The following is a 13,907-nucleotide window of genomic DNA, read 5'->3' on the forward strand; positions in this document are numbered from 1 at the left end:
TCTGCAAGACTTTCAAAGCCTAGTGTAACTGTGTGATCTTGGGCGCATTTGTGCTCTGCTCTCTCCAAGAGTGGGCCCAGCCTATGGACTTTGGCTCACCAGTGACTTTTGCTCTTCTGCCTTGCTAAGTGTGTTCCTAAATCTTAGAGTGGTGTATCTTCACATATTCTGTCTTTTTCCCTCCCTTTTTCATGAACTTATTGGAGTGCCATCTATAGTTAAGCGCTCACCTCTGTCTGGAAATAAGTGGTGTTAACTAAGACTTGTCTGATAAGGAATAAGGGTTGTATATATCATAATAGTAACTGTGTTTAGAGTGTTTTACAATAAGTGTGCTGGAGTGTTTCAAACAGTGTGTTTTTAAGTAAATAATTATAGACTTTGATACCAAAGCTCTGGTAAGTGTTTGCTTGTGCTATTGTGTCTGAGTGCCTATTGTGTATACTTTGCATACTGCCTAACTCTTCTTGAGGGAAGTTTGCTCAGCCACAGCTACCAGGTAAATCTGGGTGGTACAGACTGCTACCAAGTGGGTTTACTGCTAACACCTGTAGTCCTAAATCTTTTGCAGTGTTCCCAAAGGGAACTGCACAGGTTTCTGCCTAACACTAAGCACAGGGAGTTTCGGGCACCTACCTTGCTTCCGGCCCTGCTAGACACGCTGGAGCCAGAGGCGGGCTTCAGCAGTGAACCCCGCCAAAGACAAAACGAACAAAGGGACCAAACCTGGTTTGGAGCACAGAGTAAATCTCAGGAAGGACCTTTCCAACAAGAAATGGCGAAAAAAGAAGACGGGCTATTTTGATAAAATGGGCACCCATGGGTAGTTTACTGCAGCTGCAATTGCAGCCCGCGGTATAAACACATAATGGTAGGAAAGAGTAAACCACTGCCACCAGCCATTAATTGTAGAAAGGATAACATAGAAATGCTACATGAGAAAGTAGAGCTACATGAGAAAGTAGACTAAAGGGGATACTAAGTAACCCCTCCAACACTCTATGTAAGATAGTGTGTGCTGGGTCTACAAAGTAAAGTCAATTTCACTTTACTGCTCTTGGAAACAGTAGTTTAACCAAGAGAAGGTATTTAAACCTTTGGGAAATCTGAAAGACTTGCCCGTACCACTGCACTGAATGTGCTGTGTGTCACCATGTAAAAAGATGATGCCTATGGAGTTTATCAGACTCCAAAACCAAAAGAAACAGTGTTCAAATTAAAGAAAAATACATGACAGAGCGGGAAAAAGGTCTCACTTGCTTCAGGATAAAAATTAAAAGTCCTGAAGTCCAGCAAAAAGAGCTGGTGGTCTCTACGGTAGAAGGGAATGAGCACATTTCTGAGAATTCTCCCTAACATGCGGCTTTCAAACGTTGTGAAAAGTGAAGCTGAAACATGAAGTTTCTTGAAGAATCAACTCTAAACGTGCAGTAAAGAATCTGAAGATAGCCTACGGGGGCAGATCCACAGGAAAAACTGCCTATTGGCTGAAAGGGTAAATGAACCAAAACAACTAATGAAACACTAAAGTCGCTACAGTTTCTTGAAATGCTATGAAACTGCTTAATATTACCGAGGATTCCCAGCCTCCCGACGGGGAACATTCAAACAGCATGTAAATCTATGAAAGTTCCAATGCTCGAGGTTAAACTTTCATCTCCACAAAATGGTAGCATGTATCATATCTACGCTCAAAGGAACTATGAAGTAGTCTCACCTGGAGGCACCAGGAAACCAGTCTGGGTCCAATAGAACTCAAAGGGGCAGGCTTTTATGGTTTCCTGCCACCTTCATGATAAACAGGTTGTAGGAGCAAATTCCACAGCACAGCAGCGCAAACCCACTGCACTGCAAGACAACTTCCTTATTTAGGAACGCATCATAAGGGCATCAGAGAATGGAGACTTGGAAACAGCGACAAATGGTCACCGCTGAGCTTCTCTGGTAATCGACTCAACTCCAAAATATGCACATGGAATGTCTCCTGAAGAGTCATTATTTAAAGGAAATGGCTTTTTTTTCCTGAGCCCCCTCTTTCTAGACCTTGTTACCTTCTTCTGTATAGATAGCTGTAAGAAACCGACCATTGTTGCGAGACAGACTTCACTCAAATGGGCAGATTAATTTAATTCTTAATCTAGTAATGAAGATTGTGACCTCCACTCTGGACTGTTTGACCTCTTCTAGGAAGATTTTGTGATGCTAATTTCACATTGCTCTAGTAGTTTCATTCCTAAAATTTTTGTATAGTTGGTCATGTACACGTCTGACAGCCATTTTAGCTCCATCCAGGTTAACCTTGATCAAGATATTTCTGAATATCTGGCCCAATTGGAGAATGTTTTGTGCTTGTACTCTACTCTATTGCCTCCTTATAATAGTTCATAGTTCCATTTACTAGGGTCACATTTGCAAGTAAATGTATGCTGCAACAAAGTCACAATACATTTTCCCCTCCTTTGAGGTGCAGGGGGCACTGGGGAACATAGATCCATACTATCAGTATGAAAAGCTACTCGGAGGCAGTGTAAGGGTGATGCCCCAAGTCCTTCCACATGTCTCGGACAATTGCATGTCATCAAGGTTAATTGATGTACATCCCATTCCATTTAGATGGCAGATGAAAGGGGAGAATGAGACCTTTCATGTGTCTGCTATGCCGATGTGATGCTGGAAATGCATCGGAGGGACAGGGCCTCCGTATCCTTGTCCTTTACTGCTTTTTATCGTGTGTTCTGTCGTGTTTTCCGCGAAGTAGTTCATGTGGGACTCCTGGCGGTGCAGCTCTCTTTATTTTGGTTTGGTGAACGGACCCGTGGGATACCCTTATGGCACCCATGGGTGGGAGTACAACCCTGTGCTCCTAGTGTATGTTTTTGGGCACCTGTGGGTGGCCCGCAGAGCAGGGTATGGGCTGGTGGCAGCTCCATGCTGAATTTGACAGGTGCGCGGAGTATCCTCCATTTTGGGATACCCCGGCCCTGCCATTGTGATCAGTTGATTCCTGATGGAAAACAAGATGGCCCCGGTGGCCTCTTGCTTTCTATTACCCATTACCTTGTTTTCCCAAAGTCTTGGAAAGCCCTGACTCTGTCCCTTCCCCCTGACTGGCGGTTGGATGGAAGTGCCATATATGGTGTTGTTGTGAAGGCCCAGTCAGACTAGCTGGAGCCTTCCCGGTGATGTATGTTGTGGGTACCTCCTGTGGGTGGGACTTGGGTGAATAGAGTGTGTGACGAATATGCATTCTGTGTTGTGGGTGTCTAGTATCTGGTGGTTGACACAATGACCGAGACAACCCTGCCGAAACCGGTCTGAATGCAGCGTGGAGTGTTGAATGGCTCGGTACTTGTCCCAATACACATAACTTGTTGTGAGTGTCTGGAGAGAAGTGAATGGCCTGAATACCTCGTGTGCCTGATTGGCTGCCTGCCTGCATGAATGACCGCAATCGTGATTGGATGCTTGAGTGTGACCCAGCGGAACGAATGGGAGATCAACAGTATATCTGGGGACCTCTCACTGCTAGGAATCGTGTTCAGAAGCTGAAGTCCACTACGACGAGTAACTGAATTAACTGACGCTTGACCTTGAAGCCCTGCTGGACGAGAAGAATTGCTGCTGCTCTCCATCACAATCTGAAAGCTGCTGTGCCTCCAAGGACTGACCCAGAGAGGACCTGGTAAGGCGCCCTCTTCCCGAGCTACGAGGGACCATCGTGCACAGCTGATCTTTGCCAACGCTCCCTGGTAGACAGACCTTCGACAGGCTGCCGACCCGAGGACTGCTGCAGAACTCCAAGGAGAAGCACCCGGACCGTTGTCCGCCACTGTCAACGACCGCCGTTGCCGACCGGAGCCGCTGTGCTCCCGTTTGCCTAAGAACTTCAATTGATCATCAGACGCTCTCGTCTGCATCGTCACCAGCTTGTCTCCCGCTGGAGAAGGCCCAACCGTCGACGCACCGAGGAGTATCCACCGGTGCGTTTCCCGCCACCTACAGACCGCAGAGACGCCGACGACTCGACGCCCTTGCTGGGCCACAGTTCATCATCTCTTTGCGGTCCAGAACTATCGTCAACGAGGTGCCCCGCACGCCTCTTCCTTGCAGGACGCCAACGCTCGGTCGTCGACGAGCACCGCTAGGAACGAAGCGGCCACTTCCCCGCCATAGTTCACCCTGTTCACCGTCGGACGTTCGACGACCCGTGACTCCTGCCTTAAAGGGAGGGCACTCAAGAAGGGCCGTCGATTCCCCGACACCGAACGCCTAGTTCCCCGACACCCCTCGGCGTTCCGTGGCTCCCGCCTGAAAGGGAGGCACTCAAGAAGGATCCGTCGGTGCATCGTCGGAGAACTCTACTCCACCAGGTACATTGGGGGGGTAAAACCTTAACAGGAAGAAGTGGGACTATTGAACATATGGACTGGGCTTGTGTTATATATCTTTATTTACAGGTTGCCCAGGTGGGGGGATCTCCACACAGAACTGCGCCTAGAGGTAGGGGCCAGTATCCTGCCTATTGTTTTAACCATCTTACATTCCTGCCTATCTCTATTGCTGGTTTACTCGTTATTGATCTGTGTGACATTTTAACCGTACAGTTGATGCACTTTAATGAGATTCGATAACATTAGTGGTACCACTCTAGACGTGTATATATTTATCATTATTGACTTCCAAGTACAAAGTGCGTTATTGTGATTGTGTACATATCTTTGAATATTAATTATATAAAGACTGTGTTTTCAGTAATACAGTGTGTGGACATTCCTTTGTGGGGGTTCAGGGACTACACTGTACATAAGAACCAGCCCACATCACCTCCTGAGAAGCTAGGCCTTGATTGCTCGTCCATTGCTACCAAATAGAGAATCTCGGCTGGGGTGTTCTGTGCCTTTCCTCTACCATATAGAGCGCGGAAGTACAGACACCCCCTACCGGTCTTTACAGCCGACTTCTCCTTCTATAATATCCTTAACTTCCCCCAGACCTTTTGTTTTGCTATCCAAAATAAATATTACACAACACCTTCAACTTGGGTGGAAGAACAATAGAATAAGCCTGCCAGTCTCCGGTTCTGGCACTGAACTTCCCTTGAGGTAATCACATACTCCAATCTGTCAAAAAAGGAATCTGTCTAGGAGTCTCAGCTAACACCGCCGACTATGCTTTCCTCTAAGCAAACGGGACCTTTCTTTCTCTATTAACTCGCTAATGGTGAAGGTACCCTCCCACACCACTGCCATTCAGGGCAAGCAGAAAAAGACGTGCAACTCCCTGGGTGGCCATGTTGGAACTGCCACCATTTTAAAGTCTGGTTGATCATCTTCAGCTCTCGGACACAGACACCCAATACTGACAGGTGGATAATTGTAGGCTACACGCGAGACCCTTTAGGAAAAGAAGCAAAACATCAGAGAGGGAACATAGAACAAACAAAGGGGGCTAGTCAATCTTCTTTTGGTAAGGGGGGTAGGTTCTTGGAATAACCATCAGGACACTCATTGAGCAATCAATAGCCCGGAGGGAGCTGGGGGTGGGGGGGTGACCTACAGCTGTGGGGTAAAGATATCATAACTTGGCAAAAATCCAAAGCACAGGGAAAGTAATACTTGTTTAAATGTATCTCCATTGTGAGAATATCTATGCCTTACATGCACCCGTAGAACAGGAGTCTGCAACCTGCAGCTCTCCAGATGTTTTGCACTATGACTCATGGTCCATCTCGATTCAGTATGCTGGATAGGGCTCGTGGTAGTTGTATTCCAAAAGTGAAGCAAGAGGAGGCACAGGGTAGTCATAGGATGGATAGACTGTAAGTGAACTAGTGCAGATTATTCGAGGAGAGCTGAGGGAGGTAGTGTTCGCTAGGCAGTGGGTCAGGGGGAGCAAGATCATGCAGGGATATGAAAACAAGCAGCAGGAAATTAAAGGGGGAACATTTTTTCATGGACAGCCAGCTAGCGCAGTTGTCAAGACAATGGAGTACAAAGGTCGGTATTAACGCCTTGGAAGCATAGCAAGCATGGATAGGGCAAATGTTTGATATTAGGCAGGGTAATCATGGACACAGTAGAGGTGTTAAAGTGCCAAAGGTCCGGGTCATTATAATAAAGGACCTCAGCTTTGCATGCCCGAGGAGAGAATAAGTCAGACGGGAGAGAGAAGGGCAAAGGTAGGGAGAGCACTGGGTGCAAGGAGATAGACCACTTCGGTCTTAGAGTAGATAATCAAAGTGACATCCAGTGATGGATAGCCGAAAGACATGCAGATATATATATGAACAGTGAGGGGAGGAGAACAAGTAGGGAAAGAGAACATTATTTGCATGTCACCCACAAAGAGGTGCTAGGGGAGCCCAAAGAAGCATTTCAATTGTTCAAACGAGGAGTAGAAGGTCAATATTAATGGGGCCAAGGAGAGAGCCATAGGGGACGACAGAGGTGTCAGTGTTGTACAAGATAGCAAAGGACCACTAAATTGACATGAAGTGAACAGGACACTATATCCCTTCAACTGAGACTATTAGGCCAAAGAAGCAAGCAGGGCACGATATTCCTGAAACTGAGATTAAGAGGTCTAACCAGGTGCTATAACCTGGAATTGTAAAACATTTAAGCTAAGGGACCTTGAGAAAGACCAATATTACCATAGTTAGGACCCATAGACAATGAGCGTTGCGGCGTGTGGTTGAGTGTGTTGCCGGGGGTTGGATACTCTGAACGTGACCTGGAAGAAGAGTGTCTTTTGTGGCTGCTGATGAAGGAGAAGTTGCAATACAAAACTCACAGACGGACGTGGAGCGTTACAGAATGTGATCGAGTGTGTTGACCTTGACATTATTTCCACATCCCAGCATAGCATTTGCATGTAGCAGACAAGATAGAAATGACAAGACTGGAGGAGTTATGCTTCAGGAGGCAAGCAAGGTTGCAACTCCTGGCGAGCGTATCAGCCCCTCAAGGTACACAGGATTGTACTCGACAGTCCTACCCTCCCCTTTGTTTTCGTACCCGTTGACGCCAACCATCCCCCTTGTAAGGAACTCATGGTGGCAAAAGTAAAGGGACCCAAGTGATCACAGTTTAAAAGTGTTTATTAAACTGCAAAGGTTGGTTGGAAAAAAGCCTAATTTAAACCTAAATCTAAGATGGGCGCAAGTTTCGACCATCAAATAATAATAAGGCACGCCTAGTGACGCTGTGTCAAATAAAAGGGCCTATACTAAGAAAGACCTACTGCCAATCCTTATGCTAAATACAAAAAAAGAAGTGCGGGATAATGTTCTTTAAGAAAGAAGGAAGTGTTCACTAATTTTGTTAATTTTCTTTTTTTTATTCTTGACTCAATTGCTTTTATACAATTTTTGCAAGGAAAGAACTTCAATCTTCTGTTATTGAATAAATGTGTGGCCACAGTATTCAACTAAAGTTCAAGATGTCCAGTCTGCTCCTCCTTGACTGGGGCAGTTATCAGTTTTAGTTTCACTTATGATAAGTCACGATGCGGTACTTGAGGTCTCCCTTCCCCACATTTTCAGCACAGGACAAGGTGGGACTTTGGAGCACAACACACGCTCGAGCTAACAGTTTCGCTTTCAGCAATCACGGCATTCGGTGGTTAAGACTCTTTTCTATCAAAAAGTATTTTAGCCGCTGTGGGCCTGCTGTATTCAAATAATGATCAAAGAGTTCCTTTTTGCATATACATTGGGTGATGTCTTTCACCTCTGGGTCCCCCTCTTTCCGAGCGCAGATCCATGGAAAGTTCTTTAAGGATACCAGAACCTCTGATAGTTATTTTCTCCTGCTTTCAAGGGTCTATCAGGTTCAAAATATCAAACAGAAGTTCAACAACAAAGTGCTTCTCGGTATAAGGGTGATGGTTCGAATATCACCTCTTTGTCAGGTTCCCTCTGGCATGTCATGCATTCAAAAGGCTTTCCCTCTTATGTTTTGATTTGTTGCACTCATGGGTCGGTGAGTGTTGGCTCTTCACCCTTGGATCCCCCTCTTTCAGGCTCTTTCAGGCTCAGAACTGTCTCGACTGTTCACCTCCCTCGATCGGATTCACTATGGCTTTCAATGCAACTTATTTGGTAACTTTCGCAAATATTCATCTCTTTTTGTACAGTTCACTGTGAACACGCTGTATTTCGGGACTTAGACTTCGCCCCTGTTTATCTGCATCCCTCAATCGGGTTCTACCTTTGCCAATCTTGTCAATCATGCTTTTTTCATTCAACTCTTACGATGAGGGATTCACTTTCCTTAGTTTCACAACGGTCCATCGGTCAAACACTTTCGACTGTACAGAGGATTTTTACAAGACCCCTGTACGAGCACTTTGACCCCCTTCTTGCCTTTTCCAAGTCCTTCTGGTTCTTGTGGGTAATCACCCAGAGTTTCCCAAGTGAGCACCCACAGGTTGTCTGACTCCTCTGCTGCTGGTGTTCCCCCCTTTTACATCAATCGCTGTTTATGCTTTCCAAGTTCAACTAGCCGTTTGCTACTTTTCGTTCAACACAGTTCGGTCTCTTATCGACTCTCCCCTCGACTCAACAGCTGTGATGAAACGCTTGGCCTTCTCTTCTTGTTGGAGTCAAGGTTGGTACCATGGAGACAAACGTCTCTCCCCGGCTTGGTTATCAGCGGATGAAGGTCTCGTGTACCGTTGACAGCTGATGCAACACACGCTGGCTATTGTTCGTGGTCTTAAAATTCCTTCTGCAGAGGTTTCGCAGGCCTTGGTCAGAAAGGGCAAGGTCGCTTCTTTCCTTGTCTCCCTCTCGGTATGCGCCTCCTCTTGAACTGCCATGCTGAGTTCGCTCCCTGGACGTGCGGTCTGCCTTTCTCGTATTGTGCTCTACCTTTTACCCTGTGGGGAAGGGAAAGGGCCGTCAGGTGTGTGGTCCTCCCTCACTCCTCCACCCCCAGGAACTGGATCCAATAGAGATGGCCGTGTCTTGGCCACCTGGATGACAGACCCCCAGGGACTAGTCAGGGAGACATCTTCAGGTTTCTCACAGCCCCCACCTGGTAGTTGCTGCCTCTGGGCGAATGGTCGCACGGCACGTGGGTAGAGAGGGGCGGGTTCAAGACAGTGGCAAGAATAATGTAACTGTGGCTCATAACGAGCGGGACAAACAGAGTATTTTGACTGATTCCATGAACATGGTCAATGGGAATGAGTACGAGATACGAGAAGCAACCGACAAGGAACGTCACTGTACGGACGTGAGTTTAACGCCAGAGGAGCCGGACCTACAACGGCAGGAGGAAATTATCCCGAGTCTCGAGTCTACCAACACAGATCCCTTGAATGCCTCAGAGGTGCTAATCGCACATATAAGTGGGCTAAAAGCAAGTGTGGGCAGAGAAAGAGATGAGGGCAGGTACTTTAACAAATGAAATGTCAAATGAAACTGGAGTGAGCCACTGGCTTCAGATAACAGACCTCGACCTACTAACCAGTGTGAACCTCGGGACCGGCGAAGGGCAGAATGAGACAGAGTTTCTCGGAGTGTAAATCACTAAACAATTTGAGAAGATCATCATCATAAAGGGCCCAGGAACAACATCATGCTCCACAAGACCCGATAGGAGCGTCCATCAAGAGCCGTATTTAAGCTACAGCAACCAGGTCTTGTTGGATTCCATAAGCGAATTTACTGAAGGCCAGGGCGGGGACCTTACAAAATCTCTCTTCCCGAAAAGTACTGAGAGAATTGCTCAATCCAACAAATACTCCGAAGTAAACACATCGGCTTTGGAGACTAAAGAGGAGAGCTTCAGTGGCACTAGATCGGACTTAAGACTTAACAAGGGGACTGAAGACTCTCCCTATACAGAGGGTAATAATCGATCACTGTATATACAGAGTATCCCAAACAAACAGAATAAATGAAATCTGACTTCTACTCACACCAACACGCCAAAGGACACAGTGAAGATACACAGGTCCGATCATTACGAGACAATAAATGACAATTATAAAGATCAAGCGACTCAAACAGCTGTGATGACCTCCAAGTTAATCCATTAAATGCCTCAAGAGCGCATTGATCAGAGAAAAGAGAGCTACAATTTCAAAACTTCTTATCAAATATACATAAAGAAATCAGTATGGAGAGAAACTGATCCTTTGAGGCTATGCAACAGCTGTTAAATAATCTGAACCAATGAAAAGAACCCCTGTGGGAAACCACACATGGAAATGGCCACAACACGTGAACAGATAAAGGTAGATTCGGAAGCCCAAACGCATGTGGAATAGGCAAACTAATCCATGAACTATATTATAGGAGAGGACATTACGGGAATTTTGGAAATTGAGCTCCTGTGGACGCAAGGCCCAGACTGGATAGTGGAGCCTCTCCCCCCGTCCCCCCCCATCCAGGAGAGATGCTGGGGGGCTCATACCTCGCATACATGTGACCAGCATTCGACCCTCGATTACTGCTTTGTATCCACCAAGGTAATTCCGATCTTCAACCGACTTGAAGTTATTAACATGCCCAATAGTGATCATGAATTATTAAAATTAATTTGTGAATTCCTGCTGGAAAGATAACAAGATAAGTGGGATTTTAGGTCAGAAGTAGAGAGATGATGTAATAGATTACGTATGAACAAGTCAGACGTAAGGAGACTTAAGGCACAGCTCCAGATCGTTAGAGAGAGGGAAATCCTGTGTATCGATTATACACCCGTGCTAATGGATTTCATGGTAATCAAAGCAGTTGGGGGAAACACTAATTTTAGGAATAGACATAACTTTGACATAATTGACAGTGAGGTGGCCACCCAAGCTTAGGGCCGGATATTCGAAAGCTACACTCTGCCATCGCAGTCCAAAAACATGGAAAGCAAAATAAGGAAGCAAAAATACAAACATTGGTTAATTTCACACAAAACTATTATGTATCAACAGGATGCAGAAAACATACTTAAATTGTTAAACAATAGAGATTCCAGAAGCCTATGGCAGACCATAAATAACAGGAATACACTGCAACACACTTTAATAAGTAACATGGTATCCGAGGAAGCATGAGTACATAATTTTGAATCATTGTTGGGAGGCAACAAAGAACAAATTGAGACGCCCGAGTACTTTTAATTTGCAGGATTGGGACATCAAGTTCGACAGAGGACCGGATATTATATAATCAAAAAAGCTAGTAACTCACGAGTACCAGCGCCTGACGGACCGACAAACTACATGCTAAAGCTTGCCCCAGAAGAATGGGATGACTTTAGCAAAGCTTTAGTCACAGAGATTGTGAAACGGAAAAAGATTGCAACATCATGGAAACAGCAATATTGTTACCGATATATAAAAGGCGGGACCGTGCGGACCCCAACAATTATCGCCTGATAGCACTATTTGATGTGCTGGGTAAAATGTTCACATCAATACTGTTAAACCGTCTAAAATAAAACTGGGTAGGAGTCTCCAAATCATTTGATACTAGACCAACTGGTTTTGTTAAAATAGTGGGCTGCAACTTGAACCTTTTCCTGATTAATCTCTTGAAAGTTAGAGCCATCAAATCGAAAACAAAGATATTCCTGGCTTTCATACACCTACAGCAAGCCTTTGACAGCGTACTTACTGTGGGATCAAATGAAAAAACTGGACAGTCCTGATGACTTAATCTCGGTTATAAGAGCTTTGAACTCTGAGACAGCCATTAAAATAATGCTGAACCAAGCAGGACAGCTATCGAAAGTGGTTAGAACCAGCATAGGATTGAAGCAGGGATGCCGCCCTTTAGCACCGACCCTCTTCAACCTCTTCATATTTAACCTAAAAGTTGCTATGGAACCAGTAGCATCTCTTCCACCAAAGATAAACGGGATTCCGATTGTATGGATGTTATATGCAGATGCCAATCGAACTGCAACAGAGGCTGAATGCTGTATAAGACAACGTTGTCTGCAATAGGATGAGGATTCACATTTCCAAGACTGAAATACTAGTTCTACAGAATCGAACAGGGAAAAAGAATAAGAAAGGTGAGTGGCAAATTAAATCTGAAAGTATACCTTTGGTAGAAGCTATCAAATACTTAGGAGTGAAACTCAACTCCAGTATGAACGATGCCCTGTGAATAACAGAATTAAAAATGAAAGCTAAAAACCTGACTGCACAGGGAGTGTGGTTCTTTTGGAAATTTGGGAAATTTTCCCTGAGACTGCTCCTAATGTTTTATAAACAAAAAGTTGTCCCTATCCTCTCTTATGGAGCCAAAACCACGACATGTCTGCCGTGGGAGACATGGGCGGTTTTGGAGTGTTCCTTTTTGGAGGAAAATCCAATTGCCTCTCACCTGCTGAAATAAAGCATGAACTGGGCCTTCTTTCAATTCACGCAAGAGTGGCTTGGAATTCGTTGGCCTTATTTCATAAACTGATTATGAATGGGAGCCCTGAACATTTTGGCATCTTGAAAATAGTTAATGACATCAAACAAGACTGGGTATTGGAAATGTGGGTTGCAAGGTGTAGGACAATGTTAAACCAACTGAACACAACAGAGCTTGCCCTAATAAATAATCCCACCTCAGTTAAAAAAAAACTGATGGGCTCAAGACTGGATCGAAACAATCTAAAAAAAGAATGCAGGCAGCTTATTAAAACATCTAAACAATGAAGCAAAAGCGTTTAACGTGCTACCCTTGTACTTGCAACAATTCCCTAGCCTGCATTATAGAGAACAATTTCTGAGATTTCAAATGAATAGGTTACGCATAAAGGAGGATCTTCTGTCCAAGAAATCAGAAATGTTCACAGGGGGTAGTTGTAGATTGTGTGGCAGTGAAAATGAAATGCTAAAACTTCTCACTATTGCATTTGCGGTCCTTACTTACTAGGGTAAGATCAAAGCATTTGCTGGTCCATAGATTGAAAGTGACATCAGCAAGTGAAGAGGATTGGTGGAACCCATTACGTGGAGAAGAAGAATTTAAAAGGACATTTGCCCTGATAAAATATATCAAGGAAACTTTTAGGATTTTCTTTTTTTACAAGGAAAAATGACTAGGAAGGGATGATGCTGTATGAATTACATGGTGTCGCTCTGTATTTACCAAGAGTAGGACACCTTTCTGCGTGCATGTGATGTGTGACGATCGTTCTTTTTTTTTTACTGGTGGAGTATTAGATGAAATGCAATATGTAAAGATTTTGTGAAACTATATACCAAAAAATGTAAAATAAATAACTCATCCTGACAAGTAGAACAGCAGTCCTTATTTGTAATTTGCTGGGGTAGAATGTATAGGCCTTATCCAAACCCATCCTAAACAAATTCAATAAAGGCGTTGCATTGGACTACTGACTCTTGTACAGATGTAGTATTTGTCGCAGGTTATGTTCCACCCTTGAGCCGGATGATAGCGCACTCCTCCACCGACTGCTAAGTGCAAGGTGGAGTTTCCAGTCTTTGATCTGTGTGACCCCAAAGTTGTGAATGTCCCACCTTCACTTTCACAGTAAAGCCTCTTGTGCTTGCGGGGAACCTAAGGCAACACACAGGGACAGCCTCTGCCTTTTCCTGAAACCTAAAGTGTCTGTGCCAGTGTGTTTTTGACACAAAAAAAACAACAAGATTTAAAGCCAGTCATCACTGGATGACTGATGTAAACGCCTCTGGAGAGTTAGGTCTCAATATTGGGCGCTCGGACATCATGCATGAACACCACGCTGAATGGCCACTTGACAACATGCAGAACACAGTTGCAACTGTCAATTGAGACCAGTGAATGTGGTGATTAGGGCAAGGTTGAGAGGGCCCCCCGGAGGGTGTCCAACTGGGTCACAGACACATCATCTCTCCTGGCCTTTTTTAAAGTCTGTGCTGCAACCCCTTAGCTGCTGCCCTCCACAGGTGGAGGACGG

General features: G+C 45.0%; 1 protein-coding gene across 5 annotated transcripts in view; it reads right to left on the reverse strand.

The window, feature by feature from the left end:
* SUCO (SUN domain containing ossification factor) overlaps positions 1–13,907 on the reverse strand; it is a 1,613,753-nt gene that overhangs the window by 1,124,109 nt on the left and 475,737 nt on the right. The gene's annotated exons all lie outside the window — the stretch shown is intronic.

Source organism: Ambystoma mexicanum, chromosome 1q (genome assembly GCF_040938575.1).
Source record: "Ambystoma mexicanum isolate Mex_15411 chromosome 1q, UKY_AmexF1_1, whole genome shotgun sequence".
NCBI lineage: Eukaryota > Metazoa > Chordata > Amphibia > Caudata > Ambystomatidae > Ambystoma > Ambystoma mexicanum.